We start from the raw sequence: 15,856 nt of genomic DNA on the forward strand, positions 1-15,856 counted from the left end.
AAGATTTTGATATGTTCCACATGTTGCCATTTATAAAAAGATATACCTAAATCCATCCTTTGCAGATTTCAAATCTTGATTTTGAGCAATATCTTGAGAGTATTTATGTCCTTTGGAAGGATCAGCTGTCTATCATTTCCATGGCAATAGAGAGAAGATTTCTTTCACATTGTTTCATGAACCACAAATTCAGAACCTGAAAAGTAAAGATAAAACATTAGATTCTGAAAAGATATTGTTGGTATAGTCATTAGGAAACAAGTTAGGTCTCATTATTTAGAATATATGAGATAAAGGTTTATACATTTTCTACGAAACAAAATTGTGATTCATCCTGATTTTTTATGTTTTTTAACCGGCCTCCTCCATTTCCCCTCACAGCCGGCTCTTCCTCACCATTGCCAGAAATGTGAGTTGAAATGGAACTTCTAAAGGTTGTAAATTGGTCAGTTCTGCAAATATAGAAGACTTGTATTTTTCTTTTGTGATTGGAGAGGGCATATTGAGTGAAAGATAACATCCTGCTAAGAATGTTAATACATAATCTTACTCATTAAGCCTAAACATTAAAATGCACTATCTAAACAAATTACATGCCTTTCATAGACATTGGACTGTAAGTTTTTGCTTCAGTAAATGTGTCATCTTGAAAATCTGAACCAGTACTAGTTAATTGCATTCTACAAACAGTTCTTTAAGGTATTTAGATCATTTATATCTGGGGAAAATAATCCTGTTAGTAGGCCTAAACAAATTTCATCATATTAATTCTAGGGAAACTATTTTTGGTGTTAAAATCATTCATGGGGAAAATTATTTTATTTTAGGCCTATGCATTTGGTATTCCTCCAATTCTGATAACATATTGCCTACTTTATAGACGTACATCAAGGAAGACATGTGTAATGGAATTTGAATAAAAAAAGCATATAGGCCTACTTTAAATTCATATTATAAATTTATAGAAAATGATTAAACTTATCATCTATTCGGGGAAAAAAATCTCTTTTTATTTAATGTATTCATTTATTTCTTTATGATTTCAATTGCAAATAACAGTTTAGTGTAGGCCTATCAGGGGAAAAAGGCATGACACTTTGAAAAAAAACTCACTCTACGCCTACTTGAAATTCATATAATATTACCTTGAACATGGGGTTAGTCATCTACTTCAAAAACATATTAATTAGAAGAAATGTTTATTTGGTTTAGACTTATAGGCCTATCATTTTATAACATTTAATTTTTAGACCTTCATTTTTTTGTTCTTTATGGCGATTGTGAATAACATTTAAATTTAGGCCTACTTCAAGGGAAAAGGCATAAGAAAAGTTTGACGGTCTTAAGCTCATCACCTATAAGAAAATTATCTTACTTTAGGCCTTTATTTGTTTCTTATTTAATGTTGTTCATTAACAGTTAATTATAAACATACTTCCATCAAAAGGGCACGAAATTTTTGGGGGGTGGGGGTGGGCATTAGTCATTAGGCCCATTAGAAAATGTGGGTTAGACTTGTCCTCCATTGAAAACATTATTCCTTAAAATACAAATTAAAAGCTAATAACCACAGAGCCCTGCACTGATAAAGTAGGCCTAAGTATAATTTTGAATCAATTAGAAGCTGTTTTTTTTTTTTTTTTTTAAGGTAGCCTATTTAGGCCTATAATCTGAGTAAAAATTAATAATACAATAGGCCTCAAACAAGATATGGGGTACCATAGGCTAAACTAATGTACCTACAAATATGGTGGTATCTTTTAAAAAGGAAAACCATCTAATTACCTCATGAGTGTAATCTTGCTTGTTTATCTTGTCCTTGGCAACTTGGTGGTAGAACAGTTTATATTTGTTTATTTCCAATATTGTGTAAGTTTGATTTCAAAATTTAGCACTGTCAATTTAAGTTTGATTTGAAAATCTCTTAAATTAGAATAACTGACAAACTTGACAAATCAAAGAACTTTGACACCATACTCCTTTTGCCCTCTGTGTGAAACATTTTTTTTAAAAGTTTGTTGTGTCGATAGAGGGCGCTATTCACAGCTCTGTAAGTGGCCAGTCACTAATGCATGTTAACCACGTACAGCAAGTATTATAGGGAGGTAGAAATGATCACAAGGGGAAACAACTGCTTTATGCAGTTACATCCTCTTTTTCTTCACCTTACATCGTAACTATTATTAATGCATGTAAACCACATACACCAAGACAAACCTTAACCTTGCTTATCCCAGGAAGGTAGAAATGGTTATACAGGAGAAGAAAAAAACACTGCTTTATGCAGTTACATCCTCTCTGTTTGAAATAATAATAATAACCAACTATATAACAGTGTCAATTGATAATTAAGTTATATATCACCAGGGAAATTTACTATTCTTAACAACACACATAAAATATTTTAATATGTTCCACCTGTTGTCATTTATGATAGGCTTAAATCCATCCTATGCAAAATTCTAAATCTTGATTTTGAGCAATATCTTAATGTCCTTTGGAAGGATCAGCTGTCTATCATTTCCATTGCAATAGAAAGAAGATTTTCATCCACATTCCAGTTATTCCAAAACAGTTCTTGGCTGGCAATATACTTGCAGCACCACAGTTAATAGTTGGTAAGCAGCCTAACTGTTTCTTGAGTCATACAAGAGCTTTGATGGACAATCTTGTTTCACTGAGTTCTCTTGTTATCTGAACAGATGAACATTTGTTTAATTATAGTGTTTGATGGCCTAAATGTAATTTTGCTGTGTTCGTTTTTTTGTTTTGTGTATCTATGTTTGTCGTACTGTGTTAATTCTTTTAAATCTTATTAATTTTATTAAATTAATTTTACCTCTTCATATTCATTCACTGTACTTTCACAGCTTTGACACTCATTGCTACTCATCCATCATTTTTGTTTTTATAGTTGTTAAGAACTTTAGAATTTGGACGAGTAAAATAGTTTATGAGGTTCAAAAGAGATTTGTGATGTTGGCTTAAGAGAAGCCAGTTCCACAAACAGCGATTCGCTGCAAGGAAGGGATGAGTTGATCAAGATGACCACCAGTTAATGGAGAAGAAAATGAACAGAAAAGACCCCTTCAGTTAAAGAGAAGCACCTTCAGTTAAAGATGATCCACCATTTCAAAGAGAAAAATGTGCTTTGGGTGGTGGGGGGGTGACCACCTAGGGAAAAGAAAGTATAAGAAAGATGACCAGCCAGTTGAAAGAGAGGAAAGTGAGATAGATAACCCTGTCATACATTTTACAAGAAACTCCACACCCTATTTTCATCACTTCATTCACCATCCATCCTTTAAAATTAGTTACAAGTACAGTAGGCCTATTGATTAGTTTATTTCAATAACATGTAATTGTTGTATTTAACAATGTTGACATGTTTTGTTTTGTTTGACTGAGTGTCCATTGTTTGTGAATGTTGCATTGTTTTGTTTAGTAACAGTCATTGTTCTCTCCTTAATGTTTATTGTTACTTGCTCTTGACACAAGTCAGTGATAATGTTTATCCTTCCTCCTTTGTTCATTTATTGTCAATCCACAGAACATTTTCCATTGTAGTATTGTCATGTGCTGGCTTTATCACTGATTCCATGAAGCAGTTGAGTACATATGTTGACAATACTGATTCTTTTTTCCATAGACATTTCCATAGACATTTCCATAGACACATTTCACTTTGCTGGCACATATCTTGATTAACTTGATGATGGTTTTTCCTTGTTGGTGACTTATCAACAGCTTTGAGTTTGTTCTGTTCACATTGTCTTTCCATCCTGACTTTTCACTGTAACAATGTCAGTTGCTGGCACAAATCGTGACAACTTGAGGCTATTCATCCTTAAAATGTCATTATAACATAATATATAAAATACCTTAAAAGGGTTTTAAAGATTGGGTCTTTCATGTCCACTACCAAAATATTAAATAATATTATGACAATTGTACTGATATTTGTTTGAAGGGCAAACAAATTAATTGGATCACTACTACTCAATAAATTATGGATGCAAAGTATCGCATTGTTTTTAGAGTCCAAAATCATCAGACATTGTTCTTTGGCAGATTGAGAACTCAATTATATAGTTGTTTCAAACAATTCACATGTTCCAAAGAATATGGTCACAATCATGTCACTTCATGTTTGTGTGCAGTGCAGATGATCTTGGAGGTGGCTTCTTGGACTTGTAATCCTGAGAAAATATCTTGAAGTCTTTAATTGCCTTGGCATGGTTAGTCTTGAAGACACTGTTCGATAAAGAAGTAGTCCTTAAAAATGTTTGAATCGAAGAATTAGTCCCTACGAAATTGTGCCTTGATTGGTCTGTTTGATTGTACATATGTATGACTGCGGTGTTTTTGTTTAAGTTGTTTATGTTTCATGATTGTTACAAGATGTTTTATTTTTAACCTACATTTATTTATCAAGAATTAGTTTAAAAAAATCCTAAGTCCTCTATTATCACTTTCATTCATCAACCCATCAATCATTTTAAACTTTCACTCACATCCTTTCGAAAACTCACAGTGAGTTTTACTCCAAGTGAGGACATTGTTCTTTGGCAATTACCAAAGTATTACCCTGCCTTTGAAGAGATGGCACCAGGGATAAGAAATTTATGATATATTGGCTTCAACACTGAAGACTAAGAATTCCTCAAAATAAGCCAATGGAAAGAAAGAACAAAGTAATACTATCACCATGGTTACACATGGACGATCAAGATTAAAGCGACATTACAACAGTTGGAGAAGTTGGAGTTTCGGCCAGACACTGAGAATGAAGTTCATATGTGAGCCACAAATAGCTCAATGCGTTTCAACCACTATGCTACTATAATCACCATTTATCAGAGCATCTATTTATTTATTTATTTATTTATTTATTTATTTATTTATTTATTTATTTGAAATCTTTAGACATACACAACGATAAAGATGGTCCATATAGGCCTTTAATAAATATTGAAAAAATATCTTTTCAATTTTTTATTAAAAGCTTATATGCTCCATAGGTCTCTGTTGTTTGTTAGACGTCCTGCTGCCACGACAGCCTCTTGGCAGAAGTACTTTGACATCGTTGAACCACCTTTTTTTTCAGGTCCAGCATTGGGTGTGCTTCCTGCAATGTGTCCTTATATGAGAAGTTGGGGCCTTAATACATAGTAAAGATGGGTCCATAGGCCTTAAATGTTGGGTCCCTAATTATAAGCCTTAATACATAGTAAAAATGGGTCCATAGGCCTTACAGGATATGTCCATAGATCTTAATACATAGTACAGATGGTCCGTGCCTTAAAAGATGGGTCCATATATAGACCTTAATACATAGTTAAGATGGGTCCAAAGGCCTTAAAAGATATGGGTCTATAGGCATTATACAAAGTAAAAACGAGGTCCATATGCCTTAAAAGATGGGTCCATAGGCCTTAAAGGATTGACCCATAGATCCTAATACATTGTAAAGATGGGCCCATGCCTCAAAAGATGGGTCCATATATAGGCCTTAGTATAGTAAAGATAGATCCATAGGTCTTAAAAGATGGGTACATAGGCATTCATACATAGTAAAAATGGGTCCATAGGCCTTAAAGGACTTGTCCATAGATCTTAATACATAGTACAGATGGGTCCATGCCTCAAAAGATGGGTCCATATATAGACCTTAATACATAGTTAAGATGGGTTCATAGGCCTTAAAAGATATGGGTCTATAGGCATTATACAAAGTAAAAACGAGGTCCATATGCCTTAAAAGATGGGTCCATAGGCCTTAAAGGATTGACCCATAGATCCTAATACATTGTAAAGATGGGCCCATGCCTCAAAAGATGGGTCCATATATAGGCCTTAGTATAGTAAAGATAGATCCATAGGTCTTAAAAGATGGGTACATAGGCATTCATACATAGAAAAGACGGGGTCCATAGGCCTTAAAGGACTTGTCCATAGATCTTAATACATAGTAAAGATGGGTCCATGCCTCAAAAGATGGGTCCATATATAGACCTTAATACATAGTTAAGATGGGTTCATAGGCCTTAAAAGATATGGGTCTATAGGCATTATACAAAGTAAAAACGAGGTCCATATGCCTTAAAAGATGGGTCCATAGGCCTTAAAGGATTGACCCATAGATCCTAATACATGGTAAAGATGGGTCCATACCTCAAAAGATGGGTCCATATATAGGCCTTAGTATAGTAAAGATAGATCCATAGGTCTTAAAAGATGGGTACATAGGCATTCATACATAGAAAAGACAGGGTCCATAGGCCTTAAAGGACTTGTCCATAGATCTTAATACATAGTAAAGATGGGTCCATGCCTCAAAAGATGGGTCCATATATAGACCTTAACACATAGTTAAGATGGGTCCATAGGCCTTAAAAGATATGGGTCTATAGGCATTATACAAAGTAAAAACGAGGTCCATATGCCTTAAAAGATGGGTCCATAGGCCTTAAAGGATTGACCCATAGATCCTAATACATGGTAAAGATGGGTCCATGCCTCAAAAGATGGGTCCATATATAGGCCTTAGTATAGTAAAGATAGATCCATAGGTCTTAAAAGATGGGTACATAGGCATTCATACATAGAAAAGACGGGGTCCATAGGCCTTAAAGGACTTGTCCATAGATCTTAATACATAGTAAAGATGGGTCCATGCCTCAAAAGATGGGTCCATATATAGACCTTAATACATAGTTAAGATGGGTTCATAGGCCTTAAAAGATATGGGTCTATAGGCATTATACAAAGTAAAAACGAGGTCCATATGCCTTAAAAGATGGGTCCATAGGCCTTAAAGGATTGACCCATAGATCCTAATACATGGTAAAGATGGGTCCATACCTCAAAAGATGGGTCCATATATAGGCCTTAGTATAGTAAAGATAGATCCATAGGTCTTAAAAGATGGGTACATAGGCATTCATACATAGAAAAGACAGGGTCCATAGGCCTTAAAGGACTTGTCCATAGATCTTAATACATAGTAAAGATGGGTCCATGCCTCAAAAGATGGGTCCATATATAGACCTTAACACATAGTTAAGATGGGTCCATAGGCCTTAAAAGATATGGGTCTATAGGCATTATACAAAGTAAAAACGAGGTCCATATGCCTTAAAAGATGGGTCCATAGGCCTTAAAGGATTGACCCATAGATCCTAATACATGGTAAAGATGGGTCCATGCCTCAAAAGATGGGTCCATATATAGGCCTTAGTATAGTAAAGATAGATCCATAGGTCTTAAAAGATGGGTACATAGGCATTCATACATAGAAAAGACGGGGTCCATAGGCCTTAAAGGACTTGTCCATAGATCTTAATACATAGTAAAGATGGGTCCATGCCTCAAAAGATGGGTCCATATATAGACCTTAATACATAGTTAAGATGGGTCCATAGGCCTTAAAAGATATGGGTCTATAGGCATTATACAAAGTAAAAACGAGGTCCATATGCCTTAAAAGATGGGTCCATAGGCCTTAAAGGATTGACCCATAGATCCTAATACATGGTAAAGATGGGGCATGCCTCAAAAGATGGGTCCATATATAGGCCTTAGTGTAGTAAAGATAGATCCATAGGTCTTAAAAGATGGGTACATAGGCATTCATACATAGAAAAGACGGGGTCCATAGGCCTTAAAGGACTTGTCCATAGATCTTAATACATAGTAAAGATGGGTCCATGCCTCAAAAGATGGGTCCATATATAGACCTTAATACATAGTTAAGATGGGTCCATAGGCCTTAAAAGATATGGGTCTATAGGCATTATACAAAGTAAAAACGAGGTCCATATGCCTTAAAAGATGGGTCCATAGGCCTTAAAGGATTGACCCATAGATCCTAATACATGGTAAAGATGGGTCCATGCCTCAAAAGATGGGTCCATATATAGGCCTTAGTATAGTAAAGATAGATCCATAGGTCTTAAAAGATGGGTACATAGGCATTCATACATAGAAAAGACGGGGTCCATAGGCCTTAAAGGACTTGTCCATAGATCTTAATACATAGTAAAGATGGGTCCATGCCTCAAAAGATGGGTCCATATATAGACCTTAATACATAGTTAAGATGGGTCCATAGGCCTTAAAAGATATGGGTCTATAGGCATTATACAAAGTAAAAACGAGGTCCATATGCCTTAAAAGATGGGTCCATAGGCCTTAAAGGATTGACCCATAGATCCTAATACATGGTAAAGATGGGTCCATGCCTCAAAAGATGGGTCCATATATAGGCCTTAGTATAGTAAAGATAGATCCATAGGTCTTAAAAGATGGGTACATAGGCATTCATACATAGAAAAGACGGGGTCCATAGGCCTTAAAGGACTTGTCCATAGATCTTAATACATAGTAAAGATGGGTCAATGCCTCAAAAGATGGGTCCATATATAGACCTTAATACATAGTTAAGATGGGTCCATAGGCCTTAAAAGATGGGTACATAGGCATTCATACATAGAAAAGACGGGGTCCATAGGCCTTACAAGATATGGGTCCATATGCATTCATACATGATAAAAACGGGGTCAATATATGCCTTAAAAGATGGGTCCATATAGGCCTTAATCATAGAAAAGATTGATCCATATGCCCTAAAGGATGGGTCCATATAATACATAGTAAAGATGGGTCCATTATAATAGGCCTTAAAAGATGGGTCCATATAGGTCTTACCACATAGTAAAGATGGGTACATAGGCCTTAAAAGACGGGTCCATAGATCTTAATACATGGTAAAGATGGGTATGCCTTAAAAGATGGGTCCATAGGCCTTAATACATAGTAAAGATGGGTCCATATAGGCCTTAATTCATAGTAAAGATGGGGTCCATTAGGCCTTAAAAAATGGGTCCACATTTTATAGGCCTTAATACACAGTAAAGATGGCCCCATAAGCCTTAAAGGATTGGTCCATAGATGTACATGTTAAAGTTGGGTCCATATGCCCTAAAGGATGGGTCCATCTAGGCCTTAACACAATAGTAAAGATGGGTCCATTATAGGCCTTAAAAGATGGGTCCTTTGGACCTTAGTGTAGGCCTATACATGGTAAAGATGGGTCCGAATGCCTAAAAAGATGGGTCAATAGATCTTAATACATAGTAAAGATAGTAGGCCTTAATGTAGGCCTATACATAGTGAAGATGGGTCCATATACCTTAAATGTTGGGTCCATAGATCTTAATATTTATGGTACAGATGGGTCCATAGGTCTTAAAAGATGGGTCTACAGATCTTAATGTACATACAGGTCCTTAGGCCAAGATGGGTCCATATAGCCTTATAAAACAAGATGGGTCCATGGGTCTAAAAAAAAAAATGGTCCTCAGGCCATACATAGTACGGTAGTAAAGATTGGTCCATATAGGCCTTAATAGAATAGATGGATCCATATGCCTTAAAACAAGTTTAAATGGGTCCATTGGCATTAATACAAGTAACAGTGGGTCCATAGGCCTTTATACATACAGATGGATACATATGCCTTGAAAGATTGGTCCATAATATTATAGACCTTAATACATCTGTAAATATGGGTCCATATATGCCTTAAAAATGGGTCCACAGGCCTCAACACAAGTAAAGGTGCACAGGTCCATAGGCCTTTCATACGGTAGTAAAGACGGGTCCATATGCCTTGAAAAATAAATAAAAATGGGTCCATAGGGTAAAGATGGGCCTGTATGCCTTAAAAAGAGGGTCAATATGCCTTTTACAAGTAAAGTTGGGTTTATAATGCCTTAAGAATGGGTCCACAGGCCTCAACACAAGTAAAGGTGCACAGGTCCATAGGCCTTTCACACGGTAGTAAAGATGGGTCCAAATAGGCCTAGAATACAAGTAAAGATGGGTCCATGTTGGCCTTTAATAAATATTGAAAAGATCCCTCTTCATTTTTTTTTATTTGAAGCTTATATGGATGCCTTAATACATACTAAAGTTGGGTCCTTGGCCTTCATTTATTTATTAAAGCTGTCCTCCCGTGGTAGGTCCTGGAGATGGCTTCCCATCAACTAGGCGTCTCCATAGGTCTCTGTTTGTTAGATGTCCTGCTGCCCTAACAGCCTCTTGGCAGAAGTGCTTGATATCGTTAAACAACCTTTTTTCAGGTCCATTGGGTGTGCTTCCTGCAATGTGTCCTTATAATATGAGAATTTTGGGCCTTAATACATAGTAAAGATGGGTCATTGTGTCAATTCCACACACGCACCAGTTCAAAGTTGATCAAGATGACAACGAGTTAACATGGAAAAGAAAGTGAGCGAAATGACCCATCGAGAAGAATATGAGATGGTCACCAGTTGAAATAGAAAAACAAATGGGATAGATGATTCACCATAAAATAGAAAGTGGGGGGGGGGGTCGGTGACCCACTACATATGAGAATAAGGTAAGAGGGATGACCCATTACTTTCATCAGTGCTCAAACACTTGGTATTGGAAGGTACCAATACCCCAACACTATTTCAATCACTTCATTCTTCATCCTTCCTTAAAAATTTGCAAAAAAATAGTTGCTTAAATGAACATTTAATTAAACAATTAATTAACATGTAATTGTTCTATTTTAATGATGTTGACATGTTTGTGTTTTGTTTGTTTGACTGTGTGTCCATTGTTTGTGAATGTTGCATTGTGTGTTGTTTTGTAACAGTCACTGTTCTCTCTTTATGTTTATAGTTTATTGCTTTTAGCACAAGTCAGTGATAATGTTTGTCCTGACTTTCCCTTTGTTCATTGTTTGCCGATCCACAGAACAATTTTTCGCTGTCATATTGTATGCTGTCACAACAGCACTCTTTTTCCATAGACATTTCCAAAGACAAATCCACAGACATTTCCATAGACACATTTCATTTGCAGGCACATATCTTGGCAAACTTGGTGATGGTTTTCCTCCTGGTTGACTTGTCTAAACTGTCTTGAGTGTACTCAGTTCAAATTGACGTTCCACACTTGATCCTGACTTTAGTCACTGTTATATTGTCAGTTGCTGGTACATCTAAACAACTTGAGGCGTTTCATCCTTAAAATTTCATTATATATGAAAGTTGTTTGTTCCATAGAAAGCATAATGCCTCGAATGTTTTTAAAGATTGTCTCTTTCAATTACATGAGTTGACCAAAATATTAAATTAGTAACAGATTTCCATACATCCATATATTTTCATATTTTAATAATGATAAAGTACTGATACTTGTTCATCGGTGAAGAGCAAAAAATTAAATCAGATTTCTAATACTCAATTGATTATGAAAGCAAAGTATCACATTGTTTTAGAGTCCAAAATCAGCAGACATTGTTCTTGGGCAGAAGAACTCACAACTCTATAGTGTTTAGAACAATCCTGGGTATAATTGTAGATTCACATATTCCAAAGAGTGTGGCACAAGTCACTCTTGTTAGTGTTCAGTGCATCCACAAAATCTAAGAGGTGGCTTTCGGATGTCCAATTCCTTAGAAAATGTCTTGAAGTCTTTATTTGCCTTGGCATGGCTAATTATGAAGACACTGTCAAATGAAGAAGTAGTCCTTGAAAATGTTTGAATCGAAGAAGTCTCATTCCCTAAGAAATGGTGCTTTGAATGGTCTGTTTATTTGTTTGTTGGTAAATATGTTTGATTGCAGTGTTTTTGTTCAAGTTGTTTATGTTTGATGATTGTTACAGGTTGTTTTTATTTTTAACCTACATTTATTTACCAATAATTAGTTTTTAAAAGGCCAAATTCCTCTATCATCACTTTCATTCATCAATTCATCTATCATTTTAAACTTTCACTCACATCCTTTCAAAATTCCTTACAGTGATTTTTATACCAAGTTAGGATACTGGACTTTGGCTATTACCAAATTAGTACCCTGCCTGTAAATGGCGAAAGAGATGGTATAAAAAGTTGCCTCCTTTTGAGGAATAAGGTTCATTAAATTGGCCAAAACACTGAGGACTAAGAATTCCTCAATAAGCCAACTTGGAAAGAAAGAGCAAGGATGAAAACTAACACAAGCTAATTTTCAAGGCATAAAACTATCACCATGGTTACGAGTACATGAATATTCAAGTCGATAAAAATACCTTAATTACCTTTAAGCGAAGAAAACTAATATTGTTTAGTTATTGAGAAGGAACTGGTCCTGCCCGAACTGAGAAATACGAAGTTCCCACAGGTGAGCCTCGTGAACTTCTAAAAACAGATAACGGTATGTAGATTGACATTTGGCAACATTACGAGGACTATATAATTCCACAAAAGAAGTATGCTGACTACCAATGACCAAGGTCATTGCCAACAACACCAAGGATAACAAATTCCCAGGTAACCAAAGAAAGTGCCAGATAAGACGGAAGATGAACAGTAAGCTCAATATTATTACACCAAACAATAAAATATAATTTTAAAAACATGGCCTTAACCTTAAGATTCAAGGGGGCATATGCCTTTAGATAGACAAATTGGGTCCATATGAATATATACAGAGTCCATAAGGCCTAAACCACATCCACATGCCTTAAAATACATAAGGATGGGTCAAATTAATGACCTTAAGGTGCACTTCTTAAGATCAATAATTTGACACATCAACCCTAATGTGAGGATTAAGAATTCCTCAGATGCGCCATATCAGGCAGGAAGAGGTCAGCATACAGAACACAACATGATACAAGGATTAAAACCTACAACTCATGATTTCTCAGAGCCATAAAAAATAACACAAGTGAGATTTTATGAGCCCTAAAAAATAACACAAAGAGATTTTATTATCAAGACCCTAAATATACCTAAAAGTTTGTTGAAGTGACGACAGCTCAATCTATTAGGAGGAGATTAATTGTAGGCCTATTTACCAAATTTGGGGATTAAGGATTCCTCAAAAAGAGATCTATGACCCTTAAATATACCTGATGGCGACCACACAATTTTTAAACAATAACAGCTCTAATTGAGAGGATATTATTTGAATTGACCATATATGAGGATTAAAGATTCCTCAGCAAGCCAATAGCATGAAGAAATTAGCATACACATGCTTAAAGGATTCAAACCTACAACTCATCAACCATAATTTTTCAGAACCCTAAAGATTGAACCATATAACTCATAAACCAAATATGATTTTTCAAAACCCTAGCTCAATTGAGAATATATCTCCACGAAATTACTAATTCGTAAACACATCTTAAAAAGTTTTACGCCACAACAGCTCCATCAATTGAGAGGAGATTACTTGTATTGACCAATTATGAGGATTAAGAATTCCTCAGATAAGCCAACATAGGCAGGAAGAGATCAGATTAATACAAAGACTAAAACTTGCAACTAATCAACAATGATTTCTCAGAACCCTAACACAAGTGAGATTAAATCACATGATAAAACAAACACACCTTCTAGGGATAACACAAAGTTTTGAAAAACAGCCCTATAGAGATTATTTATATTGACCAATTATGAGGATTAAGGATTCCTCAGATGAGCCAACAGCTGGGAGGAAGACATCAGAGATCCACTTGATCCAAAAATTTAAACCTACAACTTATGATGATTTTTTTAGAACCCTATTCACAAGTGAGACTATATATATCAATGACCCTACTAACTTAAATTTATCTGATGGAGACCACAAAGTTTTTTAACACAAATAGCTCTAATTAAGAAGATATTACTTGTATTGACTTGTTATGAGATTCCTCAGATGAGCCAATATAGGCTAGGCAGGAAGAGAATAGGCACACTGGCTTGATACTCATATCAAGTTTAACAGAATCCTAACAAAAGTGAGATTATATCTCTATGCTATGACCATATATAAAACTTAACTGGGTAGAATATATGCATAAAAGCAGGACAAGTACCAAAGGGATATATACTACCCAGTAGACAAACCAAAATAAAAGGGCCTACATTAAAGCTAATTGTTTTTGAGTTACTCCATACAGCAGCCATTAGTAAACACATATTCTGGGAGACCACAAAAGTTTTACAGGACAACAGCTGCACTATATGTGGAGATTATTTGTATTGACCAATTGTTTTTTTATGGGAATTAAGGGTTCCCCCATAAGGCCAAAAGAAAATAAGAGACAAGACAAAGAGTACACAAAATGTACAGTGGGTGTTACACCATAACACATGACTTGTCATCATTATGGGCTTGGCATACAGCCAATGCAGAGGATAACAACACACAGAATAATAAGAATCTTTCCACACAGGTGTACATCACACATACTTCCATTCACTCAAAGAGTTTCACTTCATCCATCTAGGTCTATCATTCTTGTGAAGAAAAAAAAATAATACACTAAGTTTTTAATTATAGGCCTAATTTATTTAAAAACTTGTGATATTGAAGGTATTTACCATTAAACTCAAACCTATTTATTTTGTTGAGTTGTTGGGCAGTTGGTATGTCTGTTGTTTGTTTTTGTTCTGTAATGTTTGATGTTCTGTACTTGTTGTTGATGTTTGTTTTTTTATGTTTGCACCATCTCAAACTGTAAAGTCTCATAGTTTTTCATATCAGTTAATTCAGTTCAGTTCAGTTCAGTTTATATCCACTCAATCAGTGGAATGTTGATGCGAATTAACAGGTTTCTTAGTGTCCTCTTTTCAGTCTCAGCTTCTTGAATAAATGTACTTTTCCAACCGTCCCTGTTGCTGAAGAGACGCATTCACACATTCTTGGGTCGTGAACTCTATTCAGTGTCAACGAGGCAGGTTTTTCGCACAATAGTTAAAAGTTATACAATTTCTATTGTAGTGAGCCTCCTACTCCTGCACACAAGTTCTGTTTTGTAATAGGATTAACTTAAGCTATTTACATGTCTAGACCACTAACAATTTGATATCATCAAGCTGACACGGGTTGAATTGTTTCAAAATGCACAAATTGGTAAAATATTGAAAAAGGCTAAAAACAGACCCAAGGCAATGGGTCGGGAATAATTTTTTTGCGCCGAGTAACAACATCACAGGCACATTTACAACATGACATAGGGCCTAGTTTAAAAATAACTCATAACTACTAGTCATACATACCCCCAAATTCTTCCAGTTCTCTCAGGCATTTTTTGTAATTCACTCGCAGTTTACAACGCTTTGAAAACTCACCGAAATTGTCCGCTGTTGTTCATATTAACACTTCACAGTTCGCTTGGTCCAAAGAAAAATGACTGCAGTGGAAATTCTCTTGAAAATATTGTCCTCCGTTAAGATGAAAAAGAAACAAGCTCCACTTGCAAACGTTTCCCGGCCAATGATTTGAGTGGCAGTTTCCCGGAAATATTGTCCTCCGCTGAGATGAAAAAGACACCAGCTCCACTTGGAAACTTTTCCAGGTCAATGTATAAGATTAAAAACGGAATTATGACCTGACAAAAGGAATTTCATGAGAATTTTGTTTTACATAATTTTAGCTGAGTCAGTTCTGCGTTAAAATTTCACTGCTACTGAAAAAGCGCAACAGGTTGCGTGGGTCACTTTTGCTTTTTTTTTTCCAAGGGGCGTTTCACTAGATTTATATCCTTGCGCGGTCACTGAAAATGTCTTCAAATTCCACCTTTTGTCAAATAAAATTTATATAATGCTTGTGAAGTATTCTCAATGTGGCTTAAGGAGGATAAATTTTATAATTTTTATAATTTTTATTTTGAAATATAAAAAAAATAAACCCATTCCCTTGGTGCGAAGGGATACGAGTAAAGTGCTGAATGTCGTCTGCCAAAATTTTAGGAGAACCGTTTTAGGGCTTGCCATTGGTCAACAGTTGTGAAATACCTTCTACTGATTGGCTAATTCAGAATGCGTTATGCAAATTATC

This window comes from Asterias amurensis, chromosome 8, assembly GCF_032118995.1.
Source record: "Asterias amurensis chromosome 8, ASM3211899v1".
NCBI classification, from domain to species: domain Eukaryota; kingdom Metazoa; phylum Echinodermata; class Asteroidea; order Forcipulatida; family Asteriidae; genus Asterias; species Asterias amurensis.